Raw genomic sequence first — 2505 nt, 5'->3', positions numbered from 1 at the left:
ATTTTTTTTATTTCATTTCTTTAATTTTATAATCAAGTTTAGAATTCATAATTATTTGAGTACTTATCACTATTTCGATCTTAAAAATTTTAAATAACATTAAAATTTAACCTCAATATTTAAGGGATATTATATTTTAGGCACCTTAAATTTATAGTAACATATATTTATAGTTTTTTCAAATGACTGTTTTTTAAAAGTTTTTATTTTAGTTTATTATTACAAAACTGTCGGAAATGAAAACAAACATACATACTTTAGGATTTCAAACTCGTTTCAGGATAAATCAAATCTTACCAATTAATTAATTTATTAGGTTAGAATTTAATATAACTTGGAAGCAAGTCTTTTATTTTAATAAGTAGAAAAATCTAGCTAGTTTTTCGAGTTTTAAAATTTTCATTATTATTTGTATTTAATGAGAAAGTTTTGAACATACATGCAAGATGGGTTTTTGAGGTTATGTTCAACCTAACCTCACATTTTCTTCTAAGGAAATTCGATTTAAAAATTATGTAAATTTTCAAACTTTTGAGATTTGGAATTTAAATAATTGAATTATTTTATCTAAATTTTTACAAGAGAGACTAGGTAATCTATTCATATTTTTTAATATTCTATCTATAACACCGTTAGTTTGGGTAATGAAATTTTTAAAATAAATTTAAAAAATAGGTTTTAGATTAAAATTAAGGCATTTCAAAGGAATAATGATTCTTTTATGTGAAATATATTTGAATAGTCAATTTTCTAACCTTTTTTCAAAAACTATTTTCCTTTTGCAATTTCACATTTTCCGTCTCACAGAAAACTTTCATGAAAATTTTGGGTAAATAAGTTCCAAACCCCAATTGTTTGTTCTTCCTACAATTCACCAGAAACTCTTTTGCTGCTTCTGTAGATATTATGCACTGAGAAAGAAAATTTCCATAGGAATAACAAGAGGCAGAGCCTGGAAAATGAACACAGTGCACGCTACAGTGTCCCAAAACGACATTTTCAGCCCCAAAACAATCCCCAAAGAGAGCGTTCATGGGAGGGGGTTAGGTAGTAAAATCTGACCAAATTAGTGAGCATGAGGAATTCCTACCATGAATGGAAATTTGCAACACAAAAGAAGCGAGAAAAACCACATAAAATAAAATAATTAGCTACTAAAATCCACCATGGGGACTTTATTCAGGAAAATAAATTTCTGTAAAACTCTTTTCGTGAAAATCCTGAACAATTGGAAGGAGTTAAGGGTATTGTCCAGGTTGAGAAGGGAAATCAATCACCCAGGACGATAAGGGGAGGAGATAAGATATCGAAACACCTGCTGACAAATAAAGTGATTTTTCCTTTCACTCCATTGAGCAGCATTGCGCGAAGTTTTCCGTCTAAATCCCTAAGACTTTTACAGTCCCCTCTTTCAGTAACATTGCCTGGTGAAGGTTGGGGATGGGTGGCTTGGAAAAAAAAGCCACCCCTAGCGGACTGAAATATTCAAATAAATGCAGATCCAATGCGATTTACCTTGGAATCAGCACGTCGTAGACATCCTCCTGATGCTCCTGCGACAGTGAAAGGATGAGGAGAGTCTCTTAACCCCCTCGTTTCCCAGAGATCACCCCCATATCCTTGCAAAACTATGACAATTTCTCACTGATGATTCCGGATTTTGTGTGTAACGCCATTCAGAGGATGAGGTAGTGACAAAAGGAGGGAAATTTTCAATGGAATATGTAGGAATTTGCATGAATATTTCCGAAATAAATGGATTTTATTGCTAAAAGGACGATATTTTAACAATATATTTTAAAAAATCAATTGAATTTTGGATGAAAACCTAATTAAATTTAAAAATAATTAAATTTAAATAATTAAATGACCGTATCCAGATAATTTGATTGATATTTATTTAGGAATCAATAACTTAAATTAAAATTCAGTTAAGATCCAGTAAATAAATGCATTTATTTAGTATATATGTAAATAACTATTTAATAATAAAATGGAAAAATAGTTAAAATTGTATTTAAAAAGTTTGCTAAATCTAGTCATTATTCATTCATTAAAAATCTAAGAACATTTAGGAACATCCTAATTTTGAGTTGTTTAGCACTACAGTTCATGTGAAAAATTCAATTATTGAATTTAAAAAAAAAATATTAATTACTCAAGATAGTTCAAAGCTTAAGAGTAATGCAATTGAATTTCTGATAAAAATTTATTATCGGATTATAAGCAGTTTGTTATCGGTTCATAACCGATTCGAATCAGTTCAGACTTATCAAGAATTCAAAGCCTTTCTAATGAACTCAAGATATTCGCAATGCTTTGATAAATACGCTCTCCTCATACGGGCTTCAGACCTAAGGCTTAGCCATATGGTTTAACTGCTCTAATTTCTTATCAATCACGATTTATTGGCAAAATTTAACTTTGAATTGGATTATTAAAGATAAATGACCTATTAAGTTCTCGAAAAGCAATAAAATTGCTCACTATTTATGATTTTGAAAC

Source organism: Phlebotomus papatasi, chromosome 2 (genome assembly GCF_024763615.1).
Source record: "Phlebotomus papatasi isolate M1 chromosome 2, Ppap_2.1, whole genome shotgun sequence".
In the NCBI taxonomy this organism is placed as follows: Eukaryota; Metazoa; Arthropoda; class Insecta; order Diptera; family Psychodidae; genus Phlebotomus; species Phlebotomus papatasi.
Note: the sequence above shows the minus strand (reverse complement) of the source record.